Source organism: Myotis brandtii, unplaced genomic scaffold (assembly GCF_000412655.1).
Source record: "Myotis brandtii unplaced genomic scaffold, ASM41265v1 scaffold82, whole genome shotgun sequence".
In the NCBI taxonomy this organism is placed as follows: Eukaryota; Metazoa; Chordata; class Mammalia; order Chiroptera; family Vespertilionidae; genus Myotis; species Myotis brandtii.
Genome location: NW_005371324.1, coordinates 477,492 through 488,988, shown reverse-complemented (window position 1 = coordinate 488,988; position 11,497 = coordinate 477,492). Strand labels below are relative to the sequence as shown.

The 11,497-nt window shown below is 40.2% G+C and overlaps 1 protein-coding gene across 1 annotated transcript in view; it reads right to left on the bottom strand.

Annotated features, from left to right (window-relative positions):
* The window catches only part of LGR5 (leucine-rich repeat containing G protein-coupled receptor 5), a 151,402-nt gene that overhangs the window by 75,707 nt on the left and 64,198 nt on the right, over positions 1-11,497 (bottom strand). The gene's annotated exons all lie outside the window — the stretch shown is intronic.

The following is an 11,497-nucleotide window of genomic DNA, read 5'->3' as shown; positions in this document are numbered from 1 at the left end:
GCCCTGCTCTGTGTGTGACAGGGGGCGGTGCCCCAACTCCCCTATCGGCCCTACTCTGTGAGTGACAGGGGGGGGCTCCTCAACCCCCTGATCGGCCCTGCTCTGTGCGTGACAGAGGGGAGCTCCCCAACCCCCTGATTGACCCTGCTCTGTGTGTGACAGGGTATGGAGCCCCAACCCCCCTGATTGGCCCTGCTCTGTGAGTGACAGGGGGCAGCGCCCCAACCCCCTGATCAGCCCTGCTCTGTGCGTGACAAGGGGTGGCGCCACAACCTCCCCATCGACTCTGAGTGCTCCTGGACTGGAGAGGGTGCAGGCCAGGCTGAGGAACACCCCCACCCCCCAGTGCACGAATTTCATGCACCAGGCCTCTAGTAAATAAATAAAAAGAAATAAAAGAGTCCTTCTGATGGGACCTTTTCTTTCTTGTTTATTTAAAAAATTTTAACATTTATTTTAATTTTCTATTACAGTTCACATTCAATATTATTCTGTATTAGTTTCAGGTGTACAGCATAGTGGTTAGATAATCATACTTTACAAAGATGGGAGCTTTGTAGAGGGGAGAATAGAGCAAGAGTGGAAACAGACACAAAGGGAGTTCACACGGAGATGCTGGTGCAGCACAGCTGTGGTGGAGGAGGTGAGAAGGGTGGGACTTGATGTGGAAGAAAGAAAAATCCAACTGACAAACCACCAGCACCAAGGGGAAATGTAGGCCATCAAAAAATAGTAACATTTTATATTTATGGGTACATTATAGACAAGCCACATGCATTTGATCGGTTATCCCAAGTACTATACACAATACTGGAGTAATGAGTTGTGTATGACCGTGATATACTAGTCAAAGAGTTGTGTATTGTCACAGAAAGGCTCAGACTTGGTTGACGATCACAGATGGCTTAACTGATCAGACTAAACTGACTAGTAGCTGTTCAGGGACAGCGAAAATGTCCCTAACTCTCCTGTTCACAGCCTTGACTTCGGTAGCACATCTCTGAGTTCTAGAACAGAGCCTTGAGATGGGCCTTCACTCTTACTGCTGCTTACGGTATCAAGCAGCTTGATGGTTTCTGAGACCTTGACTTTGGAAAGGAAAAAGAGAGAGAAAAAAGGATGTATTTATTTATTTTATTAGTTTAAATTACTGTTAGGGTAAAAACCTTCCCGTTACATTTCCTGAAACATAACTCACTTCACGCGAATTGTTTTTCTTTTCTGGGCATGGACTTTGAGAATCCTACGTCTGTGTTCAGAACTAATTTGGGAACCACTGACCTGTGTTATCGGGGGAGTTTGTCTTAAAGCAAAGGAATTTATGATGTGTTATTGGCTACTTGCTGGGCCGATGGAAGATCTATCTCATTGACAAAAACAACAATTTAAGGAAATCATTGCCTCCTTCCCCTCTTATTACTTTGCCACGAGGGATGGTTTTAGTAATTTTAAACTATAGGAAAAAGAGACTTTCAGATGAATACACAAACAGCGAGATCTGCACACAAATCTTTCCTGTGACAATTTGAAACAACAAATCTCTGGGCTACTGCATTCCGACCCTAGAGACCTATAACCAAATTGGCTGAGAAGTTGTTTTTCTCTCTGTTTCTAAAATTATTTCATGGGGATATCTCTTTCATTATCTTCATTTCTACAGTGAGATACAAATTCATAAGAAGAAATTTTTCTATCATATGAACAAGATCCTGCTCCATACATAGGATCCATATTGTATCACTATTATTAGTTTTACTCACTTAACTGCCATTAAAAAGAAAAAAAATTAAGTAGATATATTCTTCAAATGAAAAAAGTAATTAGACGCTTTAGTGCTGTAACAACCTATGAAAATATTTTTGAGAATGTATGTTTCTTTGAATCTTTACACTAATTTGGACTCTAAAGTAGAGTAACAGAGGTTTTTTTGGGGGGTGGGGTGGGAGAAGGGTTAGCTTGATTTTGTAAAATAGAGGGACAAGAGCAAATGAATCAGATGTGGGCCCTGATTCCTCCTCTCTGGACATTGGCCTGGAGAGAAAGAAGCATGTGTGGATAAAATGGGGTGAGCACTGAGAGCAGAAGGGGGTGCCTGACTGCTTTCTGATTGGCACCCTTGGGAAAATTATTGAGCAAGAAATAGTGGTCCAACATGGGTCACCTCGGCCAGGTTCCAAAGGCAGAGCAGCATTTTCAGAGCTAAGCAGAGGGCCAGGCCAATGCTACCAGCCCTCCCAGGTCAGTTCTTGGGAGAACGCTTTTGATTTCTAACTCTTAGTTGTTTTGTGTACTTTTCTTTCCTTTCCATTTTTGGTTTCCTTTCTTCTCACCATGAATTTGCTGTGAGACTTAACACAAGCCATTTTACTTCCCTGGATTTCATTTTCCGTATTTAAAAAGAAGTGGGGTTCTTCCGCTAAGGTTTCTTTTCTGCCCTAAAACTGATTTTGTTCCATGTTCATTGTTCTGCTTATCCTTATTCTTTTCTCTCACCTCCTCCCTCCATCCTGCTTTTTTCTTTTTGCTAATAGTAAGGTTTCTTTATTGCATGTCACTAACATTTTAAAAGTACTTTGTCACACTTTATACCAGGAGGTAGATCAGAGGTTTTTCTTATTCTCATTTTGTAGACAAAGATATCAAAGCTCAGAAAGGTTTAATGTAAAATGAAAAACGGTTGCTTTCCGATTTCATGTAAACTTAATTTAGCCTTTTCTTATGGAGCATGAAGCTATGTAACAACAGTGCTACTTAAATAATTAGCAGAATGAACTTGAATATGGTATCCTTATGATTTAAAAGGAGATGTTTCAGATTACTTAGCAAATTCATTCTGGCTCCTAGAAGTTACTGCTTTATTTTCCAACATTTACAAAGTGCACGAGACCTAGAGAGCACATATTCTAGATATGCTAAATTAATTTGTTATTAATGATATTGTAATTAGGGACTTTCAAAAGACAATAAAGTTAAAAAAATGAAACCAAATATAATAGTCAGTTGAGATAGACTATTCATGATTCTATTCAATTGATTAAGTGCTCTTGTTGTATCTGGGGCCACCACATGTACCAGGTTTGGCTTTGGGTCTATGCATACGGAAGCCAAGTGTCTGGGTCATCAGAGTTAGACACAAATAGGATGAACTCAAGTCAACTGTAATCTATTAATCTTGCCTGTGCTGGCGGTAATGTATCATTGTTGAAGTTGACCAAGCCCACCTGTGGTAGGTTTTCTTTTATAAGATGTCCATGCTAGTCACAAGGGCCCACGTACTTAAAGTTTAGCCCTCTGGAGTTCATCTTTGTAAGATTTGCTGAAGCCTTTTGGATACAAAGACCATGACATTCCATCAACTGTTTTCCTTCCCATTGGGGGGGAAAAAGTGTCTTTCCTAATATGTCTCAAGAAATTATAATTTTCAAAGACCATGTTATATCCCCTCCCTGCCCACCAGTGAGTTAAGCATATTTAATTGCTCAAATCCAGCCAAAAATCTCATTTTCTTAAACAGTATATTTATGAGTTGTCCATTTGTTTTCATTATTAGATAGGATTAAAAAACCAGATTTTGAGATTTGAGGGCTAAGGCCCACTGGACTGAATAAATGAACTCCTCAGGACAAAAGGGGGATCCTTTTGTGGGCATATGACCTATGGTATTTTTAACCACAAGACTAATGAAGTTCAATTTTCAACTCCTTTCTGAAGTCTTCCTTAATTACCCGAGTCCACAGTCAACTTTCCTGTAGGAGTATCTTATACAAGGCTGTCTATAAAGGTTAATTTTATATTCTACCTGATTTGATGATAGCCTTCTAAGGTCAAGAATCTTACTGCCTGCCCAGAGCAAGAAGCTGAATCAATATTGATCGATTGATCACTTTCTCTTATTTCCAAAGACAGTTGGCGTAGTGCTACAGTTGCTTCAGGTCTGGCATAACTATTCCAAGATGGCTGCCAGTCATTACATACCCAGATCGGGAGCAGCTGAAGAACACCCCTTCTTTATTACTTACCAAATTTAAATTCATTGATTTCTCTGAGCACTTTCAAAAGCCACGCACAGTGCTTTTGGGCATACAAATAGTGCCTACCTTTTATTAAACAATGCATAAGTCCTAGTCACAATGTTATGTACTTTATAAACATTGTGATATTTAATTATTATAATCATATTAAAAAAGTGACATGACTATTCCCCTTTTACAGATGGGAAAGTGAGCCTAAGAGAGGTCAAGTTATTTGCTCATGCTTACATAAAAAAGTTTACACAAGAGAATTTAGTTCAACATAGCATTTTGGTTCTAAATTTTGGGTTTTTAACCATAACTTTGCTTAAAAGTAGGCTGGTTTGGAGCTTGGGTTGGTCTAAATGAGGAATAACACAAGAACATGAATAGCTGCATCATTTATTACCCATAAGAAAACTGTTGCTCACTGCTTCTTAAACATTTTTTTAAAATTGATTTCAGAGAGGAAGGGAGAGGGAGAGAGAGAGAGAAACATCAATGATGTGAGAGAATCTTTGATGGGCTGCCTCCTGCACGCCCCCTACTGGGGATCAAGTCTGCCACCTAGGCATGTGCCCTTGACTGGGGTTGAACTGTGACCTCCTGGTTCATAGGTCAAGGCTCAACTACTGAGCCATGCTGGCTGGGCTGCTCACTGCTTCTTATTCAAAGTCCTCCTCCCATTGGCTTCCAGATCCCGTACAATCTTACTGCTCTTACCACTGACTGGTTGTTTTCTTTTTCTTGCTAGCCCCTTTTTAAGTTCTCATCCTCCAAAAAATACTAGTAGATGATTCTCAAGTGTCTGCCCTCACACCTTTTCTTTTTTCTCTGTTTAGTGGTGTTTAAATTTTAGTGTGTATTACCATTGCTTTAGGAACCATAAAAAATTCTGAGCCCCAGACCCCAACCCAGATTTAGTGAATCCGAGTTTCTTGGGGGAAGGATTTGGGAATCTGAATTTTAACTAAGCAGCCCAGCCTGGCTCAGTTGTTGAGTGTCGTCCTATGAACCAGGAGGTCACAGTTCAATTCCGTGGCAGGGCACATACTTGGTTGTGGGCTTGATCACCAGTGTGGGGCATGCAGGAGACAGCTGATCGATGATTCCCTCTCATCGTTGATGTTGCTATCTCTCTCTCCCTCTCTCTTCTTCTCTGAAATGAATAAAAATACATTTTTTAAATAAGCAGCTCAGGTGGTTTTAATCTGGGTAGAGAAACACACTGGGAAACACAGAGTCCATACCCTCTCTCACAGTCCTCATCTGCCCCAACACCTTCCACAATCACCTCTTTGTGAGGTTCTCCATCTTTATCTCTAGAGCAGGCTCATCATGCTCCAGACTCACATTCTCTCTGTTATTGACATTTGCAGTTGGATGTCCTGCTGGCACCTGACACTTATTATATCCGGAACCAGACCTCCTCTTGTCTTCAAAATACCAGTTGTTCCCCTCGAATTTCCTGTTTCTATTGACTTTGCCTTATCAGTGTCCTGGCATCTAATCTCAAAACCTTACTCAGAGTCATCCCTCACTTTCAGAGTTCTCTTTCAGTGCCTACGTTCAATCAATTGATGAGTCCCTGACTCTCTTCCTCTGCTGTGATGCTTCCATATATCCCAGTGGGTCTCAGAAATCCCCAACCCTGTAGACTTTAAAAAATGATGTCTTGGTCCCCACTGAGACCCATTAAATCAGAAGCTCTGGGAATAAGCCCTGGTGATTAGTTAATTTAAAAAACGCTCCAGGTGATTCCAATGTACATTCAAGGTGGGAAACTCTGAACTGGTCCTCACATAATCTAATATTGATAAGTTAACCATCCCCAGAGACAACGATTCACTCATTAATTAGGAGAGGTGATTAGTTAATGGATTTTATTTTTATTTTATTTTTTGTTAATCCTCACCCGAGGATATCCTTTCCATTGATTTTTAGAGAGAGTGGAAAGAAGAGGGAGGAAGACAGAGAAAGAGAGAGAAACATGGATGTTAGAAAGACACATCAATTGGTTGCCTCCCACATCCCGACCAGGGCCAGGGATCAAACCTGAGATCAAATCCTTGACTGGGAATCGAACCAGCGACCCTTTGGCACTCAGACTAACACTCTCACCACTAAGCCAGGAGGCCAGGGATAGTTAATGGATTTTAACAGTTATCCAGAAGAGACAATAAGAACCTGGACTAGGTGGTGATAAAATAGAGTAAACAAATGGAAAGACAATGTAGGATGACTAGCTTTAGGACTTTGAAATTGGCTGATATAGAGGGCAGGAGAGAAAGAATGACAGACATAGTAATCACAAGTTTGGATAATCAGAAAGCAGGAAAGGCAGGAGGAAAGCTCACCTGGAGATATCTACACTAATAAAAGAGAAACATGGTAATTAGTGTACAACCGCTACCCTTCCCATTGGCTAATCAGCATATCCTTATGCAAATTAACTGTCAGCCAAGATGGCGGACCCAGTGATTCCACTCACAGAGCTCTATCCAAAGAAACCCAAAACACTAATTAGAAAGACTATATGCACCCCTACATTCCTTGCAGCATTATTTACAATAGCCAAGCTATGGAAGCAACCCAAGTGCTCATCAATAGACAATAGATAAAATGTGGTGGTACATATATAGAATGAATATTACTTAGCCATAAAAAGAAGTAAACCTTATCCTTCACAATTGCATGAATGGACTTGGAGGGAATTATGATAAGTGAAATAAGTCAGTCAGAGAAAGACAAATACCATATTATTTTACTTATATATGGAATCCAAATGACCCATATAAATGAACAAACAAAACAGGAACAAACTCATAGATACAAAGAACAGACTGATGGTTCCAGAGGGGAGAGGGATAGGGGACTGAAGAAAAAAAGATTAAGCGATTGCAAAGTACAGATTCGTAGTTACAAAATAGAAATACTGATATATATATATATATAAAACCCTAATATGCAAACAGACTGAACGGCAGAAAACCGAACAACTGAACAACTGGTCGCTATGACATGCACTGACCACCAAGAGGCATGCACGGAACATGGCGGGTGTCAGCTGCAGCGGCATGGTGGAGTAGGTGAGTGGAAGCGCCAGACCAAGGCAGGGCACCAGTCACTGTCATCAGGGCGAGCCTCTGGTGGTTACTGAAAATTCTTTGCTCCCGCACTCCGTTAGTGAGTGCGAGCAGTGGTCATCTTTTTACAGAGTTGGAAGAAGTTGGAAGTTGGGTATTCAAAGAGAGCAGAATAGTGTTGAATAAGATATTTGGAAGAGAGGCAGAGTTGACCAAAAATGTAGTAGGCTTGCAGAAACGTGTTGGAGAACCCAACTGTGGTTGGTGGTTAAGAATTTACTACTATATTGCACTGTTGTTTGAAAATCTTGTGTAGTGATTGAATGATCAGGGTCAATCTTGGAACAATTTTATTAGATTCAAAGAGGATGAACGTTTTCAATATATATGTGACAAATATTCAGAGAGGTAAGAAATATTTATATATAAAATACATATTTTAATATATTTTTATTGATTACAGGTTCCTGAGCTCAATTCCAAGTTTCTGATTCACTAGGTTGGGGTGGGGCACAGAATTTACCTCCTAACAAGCTCACAGGTGGTGACAAGGCTGCTGGTCCAGGGACCATATTTTGAGAATTACTGGCCTATCTAGCAGGCAAAGACAAAAGAGATCTGAACTAGGAATATTGATTTGGGGGGCTCATCCATACAGCAGAAATAGTTCAAATTTTGGGTTTCCTGCTCAAATAACTGCAATTATCTGCTGACTGGTCTACAGCTTCCTAATGGGTTTCTTTGCTTCCATATTTCCCCAATATATTTTGCATACAGAAATCAGAACATTTTTAAAAAATCGTAAATTGTATTGTTTTAATAAGTTGCATACAACCAACCAGTGGCTTCCCATTGCTTTCATTTGAATTCTATACATTGTCTGATTGTTCTGGGCCTCTTCTCCAACCCATCCCATGTCACTGTCCCTCCCTCTCACTCTGCTTCAGCCACATGGATCTTCTTTCGGATCCACAAACATGCCACATTCTTTCCTATCTCAGGGACTCTGCTCACATTATTCCCCTGCCAGAACCACTCCATCCCTGCTCGTAGGACCACCAACTTGTCCTTATCCTCCTGATCTCAGTTTAGATGTCACCTTCTTAGAGAGACTTTCTCTCCTGTCATCCCTTGTGAATTATTCTCTACCTACCCGTGTTTGTGTTCTTCATCATTCTTGTCACAATCAAACATCGTATGTGCATGTCTCCTTGCTTATTATCTGTCTCCCCCACTAGACTGTAAGCTCCCCCAGGGTGGGCATTTCTTGAATGAATGAATGAACCATAGTTAAGTCCTATTCCCTCTTTTTTTTTAAAAAAAAAATATTTTTATTGATTTCAGAGAGGAAGGGAGAGGGAGAGAGAGATAGAAAGATCAGTGGTGAGAGCGAATCATTTATCGGCTGCTTCCTGCATGCCCCACACTGGGGATTGAGCCACAACCCAGGCATGTGCCCTTGACCGAATTGAACCTGGGACCCTTCAGTCCGCAGGCCAATGTTCTATCCATTGAGTCAAACCAGCTAGGGCGAGTCCTATTCACTCTTATGTTCCCAGTGGCTCAATAAATACATGTTGAATGAATTACCTGAGAAGTACTGAGAAAGGATACAATAAAACTAAGTGCAGAAATTAGGGGAATGTCTACATTTTATAAGAGCTGGGAGTGGAGAAGAAAGGAACGCTAAAGGGAAAAAGAAGAGGAGGCAGAGAGGTAGGGCACTTTCAGAATAGTGCCCTAATTATCATAACAAAAATGTGTATATATTACAAAATTTATATACATACACACATGCATACATATAAATACATACATATTCATGCACACACATACACATAAACACACATGCATACACAAACACAGATATCTAAATGCCTGTATCCTGTATGGATAAGTATTTGGAAGAGAAGCAAAACAATTTCCATGACATAACACTAGAGAAAAAATAATTTCAAAGAAGCAGCATTCATAATCAATTGCCAGACCTATGATGACTAGAGATTGAGCATTGCCAAAGCCCAGGGGCAGGAAGGTTATTCATGGGCATGAAGGTGTTTTCATTTTACGAACACAATCCAGTATGTAAATTACAGTTTACTAAAGTTCTTTCATCAACCTTTCATTTAATCCTCAGGAAAAAAAAATCTCAAAAGACAGGAAGGACAGCTCTCACCATTTTCAGCAACATGATGAGGAAGTAGAAGTAGCAAGCGTAGATTGTGCTTTCAGGAAGTTTGGTGGTATCTCTCCTTACAAATTTCATCTGCAACCACAGATACCTACTATTTATATAAAGATTCTTCAAGGCCAACCATAATATGAGCAAACAGGGCCAGGAAACAATAGTAACTTAGAAACTGACCTCCCTAGAGCTTCTCATGTTCCCTTCTTAAATCGAGCACTTGATTCCAAAAGCATTAGAATCTGGGAATATTGTTAAATACCGCTTGGAAATAAAAAACGTAGACTGTTTAAAATGGCAACGGCTCATTTTCCCTCTGGTTTAATCAGACTACCACCCTAAGTCTAATGGAACTGGTAGCTGTCAGCATTGGTGACAGCTCCCAACATCTGCACCTCACTCTAATGGACCAAGCGTAGAATCTTGTATGTGTCCAAATAGCAAATGTTAACGTAACAGCCCTTGTGGAACTGAATAACTGAACTGGGTGGATGCTGTTGGAGAGAAATGCAACTATTGCCCAGGATGTTAAAATTGGGTAAAGAACTGTCTGCATTTGTTGTCTGTATCTATTAAAGCTCATAGTTGGAAATAGCTTTTCCTTCACGTCCTGGATACCTGGGATTACTGCAAAATCAAGCTTATGAACTAGGAAAAGAGGAAGTTACAAGCTTCTTTAAAGTGTTTTCATGTTACTAATACAACCAAATATGTAAATTAGTTTATCGAAGTCCTTTCATCAGCACTTCATCTGGTCCTCAGAATCATCTCAAGACACAGGCAGGAAGCAGCAGCTCTCACCATTATCCCCCAAGGCCCCTGGAGGTCAAGTGGATGATTAGCTAGTAAGTGGGGAGTCAGAAGAGCACAGGAGTCCAGGCTTCTGCCTCTACACAGTAGCAGCCTCCACACTCAAGTCAGATATGGCTTTTTTTTTTTTAAGTTCTCCATCTCACATTGCACCACCAGGACATTTGACCTGTGCATGTCTGGTCACCTTGTAGATTTATAAAAAATAAATAACAAACGAGACCTGAATATGCCCAAACTTGTGGCACAGGTAGTAAGTGTTCCAGAATGTCAGGAGAGGGAGACAGAGACAATGAACTGTGATGGTTCTTCTTCTTCTTTATTTTGGCTTTTATTCTATTTGCTCCAGGTAGTCATTCTCTCTAGGGTTACAATGCATTTTTTTTTAAAATATTAAGGCAGTGAATGCCTCTAGGGCTTTACTGATTCTTGGAAGATTTTATTTTACTTTATTATTATTTTTAAAAATATATCTTTATTGATTTCAGAGAGGAAGGGAGAGGGAGAGAGAGATAGAAACATCAATAATGAGAGAGAATCATTGATTGGCTGCCTCCTGCACATCCCTTACTGGGGATTGAGCCTGCCACCCAGGCATGTTGCCCCTGACCAGAATCGAACCACGAACCCTTCAGTCCACAGGCCGATGCTCTATCCACTGAGCAAAACTGGCCAGGGCTACTTTATTATTTTTTTAAAGACTCAAAACAAATTTTATTTTTTCCCTTTTTATTGAATTTATTGGGTGACACTGATTAACAAAATTATACAGGTTTCAGGTGCAGAATTCTACAACACATCATCTGTACACTGCATTGTGTGTTCACCATCCCAAGTCAAGCCTCCGTCCATTACCATTTATCTGTCTATATACCCTCCTCCACCTTGCTTAATGCCCCTTCCCCCGGCAATCATCACACTGTTGTCTGTGTCCATAAGTTTTTAAACTATGGCACTGTTGATAAGTTCCAGTGATGAATGAGGAATGAACCATGGCTGTCTACAGGTTTAAAACATAGTTAAATAAATTAAACTAGGAATATGATATACAGGGTGGGGCAAAAGTAGGTTTACAGTTGTGAGTAGGCAAAACAGAGTTTATTGTATCATTATTTGTTAATGATTGTATTATTTTCCATACGAACATAATGTAAACTTACTTTCACCCCACCCTGTATTGGGAAATGAACAGTAAGGGGAAGAGTGGTAACTTGAATTTATTAACTGTGATTTTTAAAAATTGAGTTTTGGGGTGAGAGTTTTATTTAATAGATAAAGAGATAAAGCACAGAGATGAGCAGAATAAACTAAATGAAAGAATACTTTCAGAACAATGCCTTAATTGTCATAACGAAAGTACATATTCACACACACACACACACACACACACACACACACACACACAC